Consider the following 17416-nt stretch of genomic DNA (forward strand, 5'->3'; position numbering starts at 1 on the left):
ACATTGTATGAACAGAAGATCAGCGTTTCCCCCGCTGACAGGACCGGGAGCTGTGTGTTTACACACACAGCTCCCGGTCCCCGCTCTGTACCGAGCGATCGCGTGTGCCCGGCGGCGATCGCGCCTGCCGGGCACACGCACGGGAGTCGGGGGCGAGCGGGGGGGCGGCTGAGAGAGAGGACGTTATACTACGTGCTCTCGCCCAGCCGAGCCGACCTACCGACGTAGAACGGCGGTGCGCGGTCGGCTAGTGGTTAAAATGGTTGTAAAGCCAGAAGATTTTTTTATCTAAATGCATTTTGATAAAAAAAACCTTCTGTGTGCAGCAGCCCCCCTCAGCCCCCGTAATACTTACATGAGCCCCAGCTCGACTGTCCTCTCCCTCCTTATTGGCTGAGACACCAGTAGTGTGCTATTGGCTCCTGCTGCTGTTAATTGAATTCAGTGAGCCAATGAGGAGAGAGAAGGGGCAGGGCCAAGCCATGGCTCCATATCTGAACACACAGAGCAGTGGCTCAGCTCAGTTGCCCCCATAGCAAGCTGTTTGCTATGGGGCATTTGGCAGGAAGGAGGGGCCAGGAGCACCGGCGAGGGACATATTTTTAAGCAAAAAAAAAAACCTTTAATATCACTTTAAGAGACTCAACTGTATGTTCATGCATACTGATATACTATTATTGAGAAAGGAGCCTACTCCAGGTACACTGTTGCCAATTTATTAATTGCTGTATATTTGTCTCAGTATGAGTGATAATATAGATTAAAGCAGACCACACTTTTTAGAAGTGTTTTAATGAGGCATCACATATCAGTTGTACATCCAACTAGGGATTAACCATCGGATAGCTGAACTCACCAAACACCTGAAATCCACAAATGTCTTTATTGCATGCAGAAAGCTGTGGCAATAGAATAAAATGCATTAGACTTGATAGAAGAGTTTAAGGCGGTCAAAAATGGTATCAGTTTTTCCTAGACCCAGTGTGTGTCTTCTACAAGGATGGATAAAACTCACACACCAGAGGAAGGGGAAAGGAAATACAGAAGATAACATGTAATACCAACAACAGTCACTAAGGAGGCAGCAAAAAAAAAAAAACACACACAATTAAGCAAAAAATAACACAGGCTGCATGCACAATTACAACTGAATTTTTATATACTGTGGAGGCAGCACAAAAACTCTGTTCTTACTAGCTTACATGCTTTACATACAGTGCATGCCTGTTTGTGACCAATAACACAATTATTCCCTGATGTGCTTTACATTGCCTTTTTCAGGCACATTATTTAAATGAATCTAGGGTATATGAAATATACTTTTCATCTTTCATCTCTACCAGACATACAATGTATTCAACCTGTGAGACTTAGCTGAATAAGTAAATGTATTTGCATTTTTGCTGCAGAGCATTCATTGTCGACAGATCCAAAAGTGATGAGTAGACAAATAAACAACAGTTTTGATGCTAAGAACAATTCTTTAATTTTTAAATATTTAATAGTGACAATGTAAGATTAAATGATAAACCAAATGTAAATATTCCAGGAATTGATAGTTCATGACATGTATCCCACAATGAGAATCTAAACATGATTGGCGCACAGTAATTTATGTGTATGTGAGATTACTCTGAACTTATGTCATCTATATGCTGACCTGTGCATGGCCTAGGGCTGATCAGTAGCCTACTGTTCATATCCACCATACTGTAAAGGACATCTTGAAACCTGAATTCATTTTGTAGATTATGTTACTATATCTCGATCTGCTTTGGATAATACAATTTTTGTGCCTTCTGGCTTGCTGCTATATTGCACTGGTTGGCTGCCCTTTGCAGCTAGGGAAGTTGATTATGGTCATACATCAACTTCCTACTAAAGGATGTCAACTGAATTTAGCTTTTAATATGTATCTGTCATCACACAAATTTACTTTTGCAGTAGGTTTTGTTGAATGTTGATAACTCTACCTGATTACAAATACCATTTTAAAATACTCTACTCCCTGTAAATAATAATGAAAAAAAAAAACTATAATCTTACATTTCTGAATGCCATATTAAACTCCAAAGAAGGAAAAAATAAGTGTGCAGTTTTTATAAGCTCAAGAAAAATTACTTCAACGCTTTTACATGTTTAAGTTGTGTATTGGCATAGCAAAGTAATGCAGAAAACTTAAAGTAGTATTAGTCCCAACAGCAGACATTTCTTATATTGCAGACTACCAATTCTTTAATGTGATGGCTGCATTGCTTTTTTTCTATAATATATTACTTTTTTTAGTTTTGTTTTTAATAAAGCTTTAACAGTTTTGAATTGTTAAACATTTGGTAACTCCATGCGTTTTTATAACAGAAGTATGCAGCACAGAAAATGCAGTGGTCAGGTGTAAGTAATGCATAGTGTGGTGGTCAGAACTGATTAGGAAAAAGAGGGGAACCGGGAATAGAGAGGTAGCGGCTGCTAGTACCGCAAACTTACACCAACTATCACCCAGACAAAAAATTTATAAATGGACTTTCTCTGTACTGATAACATGAATCAATATAGTAAAAAATTAATTTATTATACATAAAAACATACAGGGCCAGATTCACAGTCCGCTTACGCCAACGTATCTTCTTATACGCCGCGTAAGTTCGAGAATGCGCCGTTGTATCTATGCAAATTATTCTCAAAGCAAGATACGCCTGAATTTTGGCTAGATCCGACCGACGTAAGTCTCCTACACCGTCATATCTTGGGTGCATATTTACGCTGGCCGCTAGGGGCACTTCCGTTGATTTACGCGTTGAATATGTAAATGAGATAGATACGCCGATTCACGAACATACTTGCGCCCGTCGCAGTAAGCTACGTCGTTTACATAAGGCGTACGTCCGTCGTAAAGTTATCCCACCTAAAGCAGGGGTAAGTCATGTTAAGGGATTGGCGCGGGAACAGCGTCGTATTTTACGTCGTTTACGTAAGTCGTACGTAATTGGGGCTGGGCGTAGGTTACGTTCACGTCATACGCATTGAGCCGTCGTTTCTTAGGGAGTATATGCAACGTGATTCTGAGCATGCATTTACATGGGGTCACGGTTAATTATAATACAACACGCCCACTAACTTCCAAATTTGAATTAGGCAGGCTTACGCCGGCCCATTTACGCTACGCCGCCGTAACTTAGGAAGCAAGTGCTTTGTGAATACTGCTCTTGCCTCTCTATGTTACATCGGCGTAGCGCATGTGAGATGCGCTAGGCCCGCTCAAACATACGCCGCTGACTGTGAATCTGGCCCACAGTTTTTTATATAAAACAGAGCTAGGACCAACAACCTCACTTAAGATACAGCAATAAATTTACAGACGGAATAACCGTGGGGTATCTGGGATTGTGAGGAGGAGTCATAGGAGAACCTCTACCGGTTTCGCGGATGACCGCTTCTTCAGGAGGTAGTCTGTATAATAGATGACAAGATATCAACTAGCAAACATAAAACATCAAAACTAAAGATAATAATACATTTTGAGAGATCAGAAGGTTGCAAACAAAACCAAAATGTGCTTACCAGGGGTCGAGGACAGTAGTGCAACTCGCTGACCAGGGTCTCCCGTGGCGAACAGGGGAGAAGAAAAGTAGATAATACGCCAATAGAATAATAATAATATTTTAGAATAATTGATAAGCCCAGGTAATAATAATGGGACACCATGTGCTCGAAAGGATAATGAGTGCGCGGCCACCGAGGGGTAGAAGAAAGGGGGGGAGAGAGGGGGGGTAGCAGAAAAGGGAAGGGGAGATGGTGATAGGACCGGAAGAAGAGAGAGGGAGAGGAAGTGGAGCAGGGGGGGAGAGGAAGGGGATGGCAGAGAAAAGGGGGGGGAAGAAAGAATGGGGGAGAGGGGAGGGGGAAAAAGGGAAAGGGGGAAAAAGAAAGGGGGAAGGGAGGGGGAGGGGGTAGAAGAGGGGGAGGGGGAGAAGAGGGGAGGGAGGGGGGAAAGAGGGGAAGGTAAAAGAGAAGAAAGAAAGAAAGAAAGAAAGAAAGAAAGAAAGAAAGAAAGAAAGAAAGGAGGAGAAGGGGGGAGAAGGGGGGAAGAGGTGAAGTAAATGGGACAAGAAAAGAAACAAAGAGAATCATGGGTATAGTAGCACCATTCAGGGAACAGCAATACATGACACCAGGCAGTGAAAGGAAGGTATAAATTGAGCTTATGATTAGGGTTGAGCGAACCCGAACTGTAAAGTTCGGGTTCAGTACGGACTTTGGGTTTTTCCCGAACCCGGACCCGAACCCGAATAATTGAAAAAAGTTTGGGTCCGGGATCGGAGTTCGGGGAAAAAAAATGCACGGAGGTCCCCACAAATTCAATAACCAGACCCTTTAGGTCTGGTATGGATATTAAAGGGAACCCCGCCGTCAATTTAAAAAAAAATGACGTGCGGTTCCCCCTAAATATCCATAACCAGACCCTTCAGGTCTGGTATGGATATTAAGGGGAACCCCGCCGTCAATTTAAAACAAAAATGACGTGCGGTTTCCCCTAAATATCCATAACCAGACCCGTTATCCGAGCACGTTGACCTGGCCGGCCGCAGAAAAGAGGGGGGGGACAGAGTGCGGCCCCCCCCCCTCTTCTGAACCGCACCAGGCCACATGCCCTCAACATGGGGAGACACAGCCCAGCTTACCCGTCACTGGGTAAGCCCAGGGTCTTTCCTCTTCCAGGAAAGACCCTGGGCTTACCCAGTGACGTAGCAGAGGGTACGTCAGAGGGGGTGGGGTCACGTGACGGGTGGCCCTGCCTCCTCTATATAAGTAATGTCACAGCTGCAGCGCGTCATTCGCTGGGCTGTGTCCAGGGGTGAGAGGAGGTCGGGGATGCTGCTGCGCTGGATGGATGGATCTTCTCATCGCTGGAGCGGAGATCACCTGACGCAGAATCTTCTCATCGCTGGAAATCACCCGCAGCCGTCGCAGGATCAGGACAACGCAGGAAGCCGGGAACAAGTGGATTATCACCGCTGGAGTTTTTTTCTTTTTTTTTTATTAATAAAGGACTTTATTCTACGGTGTCAGTGTGTTTTTTTTTAACAAGACTTTACACTTCCTTCGTGAAATGGTAGGGGTACAGTGTACCCCATTACCATTTCACACAGGGGGGGAGTCAGGATCTGGGGGTCCCCTTTGTTAAAGGGGTCTTCCAGATTCTGATAAACCTCCCGCCCGCATACCCCCACAACCACCGGACCAACATGGAGACATCCTCCCCATGTTGAAGGCATGTGGCCTGGTCCGTTTCAGGAGAGGGGGGGCCGCACTCTGTCTCCCCCTCTTTTCTGCAGCCGCCAGGTCAACGTGCTCGGATAACGGGTCTGGTTATGGATATTTAGGGGGAACCGCACGTCATTTTTTTTAAATTGACGGCGGGGTTCCCCTTAATATCCATACCAGACCTAAAGGGTCTTTTTATTGAATTTGCGGGGACCTCCGCGCATTTTTTTTTCCAAAAGTCCGTGTCCCATTGACTACAATGGGGTTCGGAGTTCGGGTTCGGGTTCCCGAACCTGAACTTTTTTTTTAAAGTTCGGGTTCGGACCCGAACCCGAACATCCAGGTGTCCGCTCAACTCTACTTATGATTAGAAATTCCTACCTATGCTGATAAAAGCATTAGGTTAACCACTTAAGAACCGCCTCCTGCACATTTACGTCGGCAGAATGGCACGGCTGGGCACATGCACGTACAGGTACGTCCCGTGCTAGTACCCAGCCGTGGGTCGCGGGCGCGCGCCCGCGACCCTGTCCAAAGCTCCGGGGCGGCGGGAGTTCTGCGATCAGTCCCCGGAGCTGAAGAATGGGGAGAGCTGTGTGTAAACACAGCTTCCCCGTTCTTCACTGTGGCGGCGTCATCGATCGTGTGATCCCTTTTATAGGGATACACAATTGATGATGTCACACCTACAGCCACACCCCCCTACAGTTGTAAACACACATGAGGTCCTACATAACCCCATCAGCGCCCCCTTGTGGTTAACTCCCAAACTGCAATTGTAATTTTCACAGTAAACAATGAATTTTAGAAGGAAGACAAGACACCGGCCCTATATTGATGGCCACCGCCGACGTGTCGTCTTTATACACGATCATACCCCACTATCTAGCGTGTGAAGCCACCAAATGGGGACTGCGCCAATATACGAGATTACCGTGCATACAGAGGAAATTTATCGTTAAAAGCCTGGATTTTTGCCTGAAACACAGCCATTTCTGGTACAAACAACAGTACTATCAACAAAACACTGGCGTAGCCATGGGGGCTAAATTTGCCCCCAGTGTGGCAGGGCTTTTTATGTCCAAATGGGAGGCAGAATCTGTTTTCTCCGAGCAACCAACAGAATTGTTGGTATACAAAAGGTATATAGATGATATCTTTATTGTATGGAGGGGAGAGCAGTGTCAACTTATCTCGTTCTTGGAAAAATTGAACAACAATTCTAAGAACATTGTTCTTTCATGGCAGATAGAAGAAAAGCAGATCTCTTTTTTGGATCTAGAGATCTCTCACATTAACGATCAATATGTCACGAAAACTTATTTTAAAAGCGTTGACCGGAACAGCTATCTCCCAATCACTAGTTGCCACCACAGAAATTGGCTGTTCAACATACCCAAGGGCCAGCTGTTAAGACTCAGGCGAAACTGTACGAACACAGAAGATTTCCGGATGCAAGCCACAATGATTGGTGAAAGGTTCTCCCAAAAGGGGTATGAAGATAAATTCATCCAGGATAACATTGAAGAGGCCACTAGAATACCCAGGAGCAAGCTTCTAGAAGAAAAACAAAAATTCACCAATAGACCAGATGTTGTCCCTGTGATTCTAGACTATAACGTCCACTACAGGAAAATTGAAAAGATCTTCACGCGCCACTGGCACATCCTCAAAGCAGACAACAAACTTAAAGATGTTTTGCCAGAAAAACCTAAATTTATTTATAAACGCGCCCCCACACTCCGGGACCAACTGGTCAAGAATGTGATGGATCCCCCCAAGAAACAATTCACTTTCTTTTCAGGGAAAGGATTTTATCCCTGCAAGAAATGCTACGCATGTCTCCGTACTAAAAGACCAAACGAAAAGAAGTCTACATTTCAATCAACCAGTAATGGCTCACAGTACGAAATCAAAGACTTTATTGGGTGTAACACAGAGGGTGCCGTATATGCACTAGAATGCAGCTGCGGCCTTCAATATGTGGGTCGCACAAAAAGGCCCCTTAAAATCCGTATCAAGGAACATGTAGTCAACATCCAGAATGGCTTTGACAAGCATAGCGGATCTAGACATTTCGATGCAGTTCACAATAGAGATCCATCACACTTGAAGTTTTGGGGGATTGCCCCTTACAACAGGCCATGGAGAGGTGGACACAAAGTGAGATCTTTGAGCCAGTTAGAATCTAAATACATTTACAACATGGACACTTTTGCCCCTAGAGGTCTTAATATAGAATTTGATTTGAACTGCTTCCTGAATGACTTCTAGCCCCTCCCTCTTCCTCACCCTGATAACGACACCGACATGGCCCATCATGCACCTATTTCTTACTATGTTAGTTTCTCTATATACAGACACATGTTGCTGTTATTAGTTACCATGTTTGTTTGATCTGGATATGTCACTCCCAGGTTGAATGTGTGTGTTCTGGTACCTCTATATCAATAGGGGCTTCATATTATATGGCCCCAAGTAGGTACTTCTTTGACACATCCTATATATATATGTATTTTTATATGTATATTTTTATGTAATTTTTTTATATATTTTTATATACTCCTTCACTCGTGTCTCTGATTCATTACAGGTAGTTTCTCTCTACCATTGATTATCTGCCAATTTAATTCCACTCGCTGCTCTACAGCTGCACACACTCAGCTGACTGTGTGCTTATCAGTAATACATCTCTCCATACACCTTGTTATCGTTGTCTCGGCTGGTTAGCTATCCAGCCTATGACTCACACGCCCCCCTCTTCCCCCGCCCCTTTTTATGTATCTCCACATGTCCATTATATCTCCCTTGTTTTAATGTACGTCAGTACTGTTTTTAAGCCTTTTTTGATTAAGAAGCTGCTACATTCTGTCTGTATCTCCCGTCTGCCAGCCATACTTCTGCTTATCTGTAGATGTTAGAGACTATGTGGCGGAGGTTACTTACATTACATTGGGCTCCAACAAAATGGCCGACGGAAGCCCTTAGTAGCAGACATTTCAATGGCCTATTTAAGACCCACTGGTACACCTATTACTCATCCCCTGATGAAGTCATGTGACATGACGCCACGCGTAGGGACAGGAAGTACCAGACCCCACACATCCTAACAGGAGGAACACGAGCACGGCGCTCGTTTTGTTTGGAAACATCTCACCATTGGAAATGTGAGTTTTTAACTTTTCTTTTATTAAACCTTTTTATGCGGAGCTGCACCATTGCCTTCCTTTTGTCTTTTGTTTATATACCCCTCCGAGCACCCAATACCCAGTGGATGCCTAGGTGGTAACGAAAGATAGAGGAAGTACACCTATCAAGACGGATCGCATGAACTCGCTGTTCGTAGGAGATAGGCCCGCTGCTAGAGGCCTCCATGTGAGTGCACGTGCATGTGATATATTATCTTCCACACCTGCAGTCACAGTATTATGCCATATTTGCCCTTGTCTTTCACTTTCAACATGACCATTTGATTTGGAGATTTTGATGTCACCTCCACCCTGCTGAGCCTGTGAACATACAGTGTGTAAATTGGTTTTAGGCTGTCCGTGCTATGGCCTGGAGGTGAGCCTTTTATACCACTAGAGGTGTGCGCACCGAAGTCTGCTCTTCAACCATGGGATACCCCCTTGGGCCTCTATTATTGTTCACAGTGCACTTTAAGATTTCATTTGTGTTATTTGACGTTTTTACCCCATTACGGTCCCACATCTTCCCTCTTCTGGGACTTCTGGGACTCCATTTGGATTGTGTTTTATTTGAACTTTTTGGCACCCCCTTGGGTCTCTATTATCGTTCACAGTGCACTTTAAGACTTTATTTGTGTTATTTGACGTTTTTACCTCATTGTGGTCCCACATCTTCCCTCTTCTGGGACTTCTGGGACTCCATTTGGATTGTGTTATATTTGAACTATTTGGCACCATTCACATCAACTAAGCTGTTATTTGACTTTTTTACCTATTACGGTCCCACATCTTCCCTCTTCTGGGACTTCTGGGACCTCATCTGGATTGTGATATATTTGAACTTTTTGGCACTATTCACATTAACTAAGCTGTTTGGTTTTACATGCTTCTCATGTTTGTGATGTTCATCATTTAATTTAATTATAGTGTATGATTAATTTTTAATTTATGCTCACCATTACTGACTCACAGACCTCCCACCCTCACTGGCTCTAGCGATTACTCAGTGGTGGGTTTTTGCTACTCACTTCCTTGTGCATCTGCTCTTTACCCTTCCTCACACAGCGCAGTCACCATCATCTATTTCATTCACACATTTCTGGCCAGGACCGGTTCCAGGTAACTGCAGCAGTGCTCCCCCCCCCCCATAGTATTTAGCACAGATAGCGCGAGAGCCCTTCCAATTTATTGAATGAATTTTAAATGCTGTGAAAATGACAATGGTCCCAAAAATGTGTCAAAATTGTCCGAAGTGTCCGCCATAATGTCCCAGTCACGAAAAAAATCGCTGATCGCTGCCATTAGTAGTAAAAAAAATGTTTTTTATAAAAATGCAATAAAACTATCCCCTATTTTGTAAACGCTATAAATATTGTGCAAACCAACCGATAAACGCTTATTGCAATTTTTTTTACCAAAAATAGGTAGAAGACGTATCGGCCTAAACTGAGGAAAAAAAACTTTTTTTTATATATTTTTGGGGGATATTTATTATAGCAAAAAGTAGAAAATACTGAATTTTTTTCAAAATTGTTGCTCTATTTTTGTTTATAGCGCAAAAAATAAAAACCGCAAAGGTGATCAAATACCTCCAAAAGAAAGCTCTATTTGTGTGAAAAAAGGACGCCAATTTTGTTTGGGAGCCACGTCGCACGACCGCGCAATTGTCTGTTAAAGCGTCGCAGTGCCGAATCGCAAAACCTGGCCGGGTCCTTTAGCTGCCTAAAGGTCCAGGTCTTAAGTAGTTAAGGGCGGCTGGGGAGCAGGCATCAAAGGAGGTATTTGGTTTCAAAGTGGCAAGACAGCTGGAGATGGAGACCCAATCATCCTACACAGTGAGATCTTGCTGCAATAACCATTGTCTGCCGCCAGGAGTGTAAGCCGCAATATTGTGAACCCAGCCTAAGTCTTATGCCTCGTACACACGATCAGAATTTCCGATGAAAAATGTCATACGTAATTTTTTCATCGGATATAACTGTGTTTGTGCCCCATCTGAGTTTTTCCTTCAGAAATTCCGACGGCCATAGAAAGAGAACATGTCTCTTTTTTTACGACGGAAACATTTTCTATCGGAAAATTCCATTCGTCTGTATGGAACTTCGAAGGAGAAAAAAACATGCATGCTCAGAATCAAGTCGACGTATGCTCGGGAGCATTGAACTTAATTTTTCTCGGCTCGTCATAGTGTTGTACGTCACCGCGTTGTTGACTGTCGAAATTTGGTGTGACAGTTTATATGCAAGACAGCTTGAATGGAATTCCGTCGGAAAAATATGTCGGAGTTTATCCCGATGGAAATTCCAATTGTTAGTTCAAGGCATTAGTGTCCTTTATTTGGCAATATCAATTTCCACATTTGCTTTGTCGTTTTTTTTTTATCTAGCCTTCGTTCATGTGTTGTCCCCTTCAGATACTCCTTGTAATACAATTTCCACATTCTTTGGATCTCTCAGAGGCTGTTACCCATCCCTCATCTGGACTGCATTTGAATGTTAGAACTACTATGTTCCTGTGTTCCTCATGGATAAAACGGAAAATACGATTTTCTACTTCTCGCAAAATATTTTTGCTTAAGTCCATTGGGAGGCACAGGTTCCTTAATGGCCTTATGTACTATTTGCTCAATCACAGCCAGTGACAAGGATATCAATATTTTGCTTTGCATGTAAAATATACTTAAAGGTTAAGTTAACATTTAACATGTCCCAGCAGCTGCAGCCTCTCCCCCACACCACCCCCCAGTGGCAGAGAGCAGGTGTCTTATCCAGGCACTCACTGTTGCTGTTTGAAAATAACTCTGCCAACCCAACCACATCATTCATTCTAAGGGCCCTTTCCCACGTACAGATCCCATGAGGATCCGTACCTTTCTTATCCGCTTGCTCAGGGGGATCGCTCCGTTGATCCACGCTGAGCCGGCAGATGACAGGGCAGTCCCTGCACATTGTGCAGGGACCGCCCTGTCAGATCTCCGCTCTCCTCTATGGGGGGATCGGTTGAACACGGACTGTCTGACCGTGTTGACCCGATCCGCTCTGCAGACGGATGGAAAAATAGGATTTTTCTCCGTCTGCAGAATCGGACCATAGCGGGGACCGATGAGATCGGGTGTCAGCGGATGTTCATCCACTGAAACCCGCTATCCCATAGGGATTAATGTATGTCCGTATTTCATCCAGAAACAGATGGATGAAATACGGACATACTGTCCGCGTGTGTGAAAGGGGCCTTAGTTCTCTGTGAAAGGAAAATGACAAGTCTTGATTGCCTTTGCGGCTGTCGGCTTGTAGTTTCAATTAACTACCAATAGCGCTGTTGAGCAGTCAGTGTGTATATGCCTGCCCGTAGGAGGTGCAAGCACACAGAAACATTGAGAAGTCTGCAGGTGCCATACATGGCACCTGCAATCTGCTGATCGTGGGTGCAATACTTTCCAGGCTCCAAGTAAAATAAATAAATAAATGCACATCTTTTTTACCTGCAAAAAGATGTACATTTGTAGTCAGAGTCTTCAAGTCTTCGAGTAAGGGATGTGATAACCCTAATAACCAATGGCCTGGAGTGTGCCTTTGGCCCGCCGTAGGTACGCCTGAAAGAGGGCATACCCTGAATAAGAAAAAGTACAATGAGAATATAAGAAAGCTGAGGGAATGGGTGGGTGGGACCCAGAAACCTACGGCGACCCAGCCCTGACAGGGAGGGAGTCCTAAATAGCCTCAGACTCCTCCCACAAATACAGGCTGGCCTGCGGCCAGCCTTCTAACTTGTAGTCAGAGTCTTCAAGTCTTCGAGTAAGGGATGCGATAACCCTAATAACCAATGGCCTGGAGTGTGCCTTTGGCCCGCCGTAGGTACACCTGAAAGTGGGCAAAAAGACCCATTTTTAGGTGGATAGGGGTAGATGAGCGACCAAGAGTAAAGCAGCACGCACCCGGATGGCAACCGTATGCATACCTGATAAGTAGCCGTTATGACCGGGGAAGCTACTGACTCATGACCTGTGAAAGAAGGACGCCCCTGCCGAACGCGTGAAGCAGCCCCTGAACTCGACCAATGCCCCAAGATAGATTGGTTCGAGCCTGCTGCCTGCGACAACCCAGCCGAAAGCCTGAAGCGTTAATGATACGAGGATACTTAGGGGCACCTGAACCAGAACTGGCCCTAGACGCCCCTTCAACCATGCCCAACAATGAATACTACAACCGGACGCCAGACTTAGCTCCGTGAGGAAACCCCCCAACCCCTGGCCTACCCATACTTGATATGGAAAGTGAGTGGGTGAGTTGCAAAAATTGACAACTGACAGGAGCCTGAAGTGCTGGATACCTAATGGATACGTTGACGGAGCTGAAGGACGAGGCCCATGCGCTGGGGCAGCAACAATCTAACATGGAACCATGTCGACACACAAAACCCGTTCCTACCTGATAGACTTGACTGAAAGTACCCAGAGAAGGGACGTCAGAGAATCGGGGATGGGAGATTCCACCACCACCTCCGACAAGGAACACCCATGACACAGCCATAAACCAGGTCTGCTAGACCGGACCCAAAGGGATGATGACATGGCCGGCCGAACTGGAAGAAGAGCAGAAATTGGGGGAGCGCAGACACAACCTAGACAAGACAGAAGACAGACATGCAACAACAAGACCCTATGAACCTACCTATATATGAGCAGAACATCAAGACCGCTGCGCATGAATGACCCCGATGACACCCCCACCCAGTGTGACTGGCACGTGAGCCTGAGTAACCTGCCGCTCAGAGACAGGCAGTTTAACTGAACACTCAAGGCTAGTGTACCCACGGACGGTGGTGGGCAATCGTATAGGTGTATGAATGAACGTGCACGTATGACGTATGGTATACAGGCGAGAAGATTGTGGTCAACAATCAATTAAAAACGAAACCTCAGCCCGTAAGAATCTGAAGACGTGACAGATCCTGAGATGTAAGCACTAACTAATCAACCCAGATGCAACGTGGACAAAGTACAATGAGACATGATCACCACGGAAATGACAACGCCAAGACAAACAAACACAGACAGGAATCGTGGGGCAGCAACGCTAAAACAGAAATCGTGGGGGCAGAAATGTTATGACAAAAATTGAGGGTGACAGAAAACGTGGGAACAACAGTAATGCTGAAACTGAAAACTTATGGCAAAACCTGGGGCAGAAATGGTATGGGAGACCCGCTGAACCTGCATGCATTGCTGAGGCAAAAATAAATAGGACAAAAACAAAAACCTGGGGCATAAATAGTATGAGAGCGACACTGAGCCTGAAAAGCTGAGACAGAAACGCAATGACAAACAGAAATAAGACAAAACGTGGGGGTTGAAGTGCCCAGACAGAAAACGTGGGGGGCCGTAGTGCCCAGACAGAAAACGTGGGGGGCCGTAGTGCCCAGACAGAAAACGTGGGGGGCCGTAGTGCCCAGACAGAAAACTTGGGGGGCCGTAGTGCCCAGACAGAAAACGTGGGGGGCCGTAGTGCCCAGACAGAAAACGTGGGGGGCCGTAGTGCCTAGACAGAAAACGTGGGGGGCCGTAGTGCCTAGACAGAAAACATGGGGGGCCGTAGTGCCCAGACAGAAAACGCGGGTGGCCGCCGTGCCCAGACAGAAAGCGTAGGGGCCGTAGTGCCAAGACAGAAAACGTGGGCAGAAAGCTATGGCAGAAACGCTAAGACAGAAAACCAGGGGCAGAAACCCTGTGACCGCAAACCTGGGCAGAAACCCTAAGACCGCAAACCTGGGAAGAAACCCTAAGACCGAAACCCTGGGGCAGAAACCCTATGACTGAAAACCTGGGGCAGAAACCCTATGACCGAAAACCTGGGGCAGAAACCCTATGACCGAAACCCTGGGGCAGAAACCCTATGCCGAAAAAAAAAACCTGGGGCAGAAACCCTATGACCGAAACCCTGGGCCAGAAACGCTATGACCGAAAACCTGGGGCAGAGACCCTATGACAGCAAAACCTGGGGCAAACGTAATGACAAAACCTGAGGCAGAATGGTCTGACAAAAACCCCAGCCTGGAACGCTGAGGCAAAATCTGGCAGAAACCTGGGCATAAATGATATGAGAGAAAGCTGCGCCTGCAACACTGAGGCAGATATGTAAAGACAAATGTTGAAACAGAAATCGTGCGGCCCGAACACTATGACAGCAAACCTGGGGGCAGAAAGGCCTGATACTAGCTATGTAAAAGCATGAGCGACTACCATGAGAAACGTCACCGAATGACTGACTACCATGCGAACCGTAACGTATGCGAAAATGCCATGAGCCCCGTGAATGCCTGAGAAATGTCATCGCATGAGCAACCACCATGAGAAACGCCATCGCATGAGCAACCACCATGAGAAACGTCATCGCATGAGAAACGTCAACGCATGAGAAACGTCAACGCATGAGAAACATCATGAACCAGGGACAGAAACGTAATGACCGAAACCAGGGACAGAAACGTAATGACCGGAACCAGGGACAAAAACGTAATGACCGAAACCAGGGACAGAAACGTAATAGCAGACATGAATGTACCCCCCCAGTGAGAACCGTAATTGCATTGGGAACCGTAACGCATGAGCAACTACCATGAAACGTAATCGCATGAGAACCGTTATCGCATGAGAAACTACCATGTGAAAGACGATCGCATGACAAAACCTCATGAGAGACAAAATCGCATGAAACGCATGAGAATACCATGTGAAACGTGATCGCATGAGAACCGTAACGGCATGACAAAACGCATGAGACACAAAATCGCCTGAGAACATACCATGTGAAACGTGATCGCATGAGAAACGTAACCGCATGAGAAAATACCATGAGAAACGTAACCGCATGAGAAAATACCATGAGACATGAAATCGCATGAGAAACGTAACCGCATGAGAAAATCGCATGAGAAACGTAACCGCATGAGAAAATACCATGAGACACGAAATCGCATGAGAAACCTAACCGCATGAGAAAATACGAGACACAAAATCGCATGAGAAACGTAACCGCATGAGAAAATACCATGAGACACGAAATCGCATGAGAAACGTGACCGCATAAGAAAATACCATGAGACACGAAATCGCATGAGAAACGTAACCGCATGAGAAAATACAATGAGACACGAAATCGCATGAGAAACGTGACCGCATGAGAAAATACCATGAGACGCGAAATCGCATGAGAAACGTAACCGCATGAGAAAATACAATGAGACACGAAATCGCATGAGAAACGTGACCGCATGAGAAAATACCATGAGACAAGAAAAATCGCATGAGAAACGTAACCGCATGAGAAAATACAATGAGACACAAAATCGCATGAGAAACGTGACCGCATGAGAAAATACCACGAGACACGAAATCGCATGAGAAACGTAGTCGCATGAGAAACAATGTCGCAGTAGTCGCATGAGAAACAATTTCGCATGAGAACCAATGTCGCATGAGAACCAATGTCGCAGTAGTCGCATGAAAACAATGTCGCATGAGAACCAATGTCGCAGTAGTCGCATGAAAACAATGTCGCATGAGAAACCATGTCGCATGAGAAACCATGTCGCATGAGAAACCATGTCGCAGTAGTCGCATGAAAACAATGTCGCATGAGAAACCATGTCGCATGAGAAACATTAAAGCAACAAGAAACCTGAGACAGAGGGAGAAGCATAACACATCGACAGTAGTGAATACAGAGCTGGATGTGAAGTATGAAGTCTATATGCACATGTGTATCGCAAGGAATGTACATGAAGATAGAATGCTGTATGGCCAGAGCAGGCTGTCACAGATCCTACCCCCCCCTCAGTATCCCCTAGGACAAGCGGACCTCGTACGACCCTCCCCCCCCGGGGGACCCCCACAACCACTAAACCAAGCCCCCCCAGTTACCAAGAGCAAGGCACACGCTCCCCCTGCAAACCTCTACCGCAGAGCGAGGAGCGAACCCCCTGAAGCAACTCTCGCTCTGCTGCAGACATCGGCCGCCGGAGCGTGTGACTCCCGCAGCACCTGTCGGCACTGACGTCACACGCGGAAGTCCCCCCCCACGCTACTCGGGGAGCGCGTGGACAAACAATCGGGCGGTGCGAGAGGAGGACCCGGCCGAGCACCGGAGAACACACGTGACCGCTGGCGGCGGGAGAAGGGGGGCTGACCGGCCAGAAAAGTACTCAGGTAGGGTGGAAAGATGTGGGGAAGGAAACAACACGAATCCCAGAGCCGTGCCCCCCCCTCCCCCCGCGTGAGCCTTGAAGACAGACAGGGAGGAGGAGCGGGCAGCCCAGTTACCAGATACATGGGCGGCGGCGCCATAGCTGCGGCCGACCGCCGCTCTGTAGGGACAAAACCTGTGACCACCTTGGCAACATGATGAACCTGAAGCTGCTGACTGCCCTCATCCGGAAAAAAAAAAAAAAACGGAAGTGACGTGCTCCGACCGGGCCCCCAACCCAGAAACCTACGGCGACCCAGCCCTGACAGGGAGGGAGTCCTAAATAGCCTCAGACTCCTCCTGCGGCCAGCCTTCTAACTTATTTATTTATTTTTAAAAAGAGAACTTATCCCTTAAAAGGTATGTCAGGACAAAACAATTATTCAGTACATCTCTAAAATACATGCACATTTCCCCATGTTTTATTCATCTAAACCTGCTGCAAATATAGCAAAATATCTGTTGATCTGACAGATATTCAGCATGTTCCTAAATTCCTCTTTGAATTGACAACACAGTTCCCTCTGTTGCACAAAAATCTTAACCAGAGTTGTCAGCACTGCCTTAAAGACTACATCAGGGATAAGCAATTAGCGGACCTCCAGCTGTTGCCAAACTACAAGTCCCATCATGCCTCTGCCTCTGGGTGTCATGCTTGATGCTTTCAGAGTCTCGCTATGCCTCATGGGACTTGTAGTTTGGCAACATCTGGAGGTCCGCTAATTG

Source organism: Rana temporaria, chromosome 4, assembly GCF_905171775.1.
Source record: "Rana temporaria chromosome 4, aRanTem1.1, whole genome shotgun sequence".
In the NCBI taxonomy this organism is placed as follows: domain Eukaryota; kingdom Metazoa; phylum Chordata; class Amphibia; order Anura; family Ranidae; genus Rana; species Rana temporaria.